Raw genomic sequence first — 214 nt, 5'->3', positions numbered from 1 at the left:
AGGACTCACACCGTTAGAGCCGCACACGCTGGACTGGAGGACTCACAGTTAGAGCCGCACACAGTGGACTGGAGGACTCATACAGTTAGAGCGGCACACAGTGGACTGGAGGACTCATACAGTTAGAGCGGCACACAGTGGACTGGAGGACTCATACAGTTAGAGCGGCACACAGTGGACTGGAGGACTCACAGTTCAAGCCGCACACAGTGGA

The 214-nt window shown here is 56.1% G+C and overlaps 1 protein-coding gene across 1 annotated transcript in view; it reads right to left on the bottom strand.

The window, feature by feature from the left end:
- frg1 (FSHD region gene 1) overlaps positions 1-214 on the bottom strand; it is a 21,363-nt gene that overhangs the window by 20,483 nt on the left and 666 nt on the right. The window lies entirely within an intron of this gene.

This window comes from Rhincodon typus, chromosome 1, assembly GCF_021869965.1.
Source record: "Rhincodon typus isolate 14 chromosome 1, sRhiTyp1.1, whole genome shotgun sequence".
Classification (NCBI taxonomy): Eukaryota; Metazoa; Chordata; class Chondrichthyes; order Orectolobiformes; family Rhincodontidae; genus Rhincodon; species Rhincodon typus.
The sequence above is the reverse complement of the archived record's forward strand: the minus strand, read 5'-3'. Positions and strand labels throughout refer to the sequence as shown.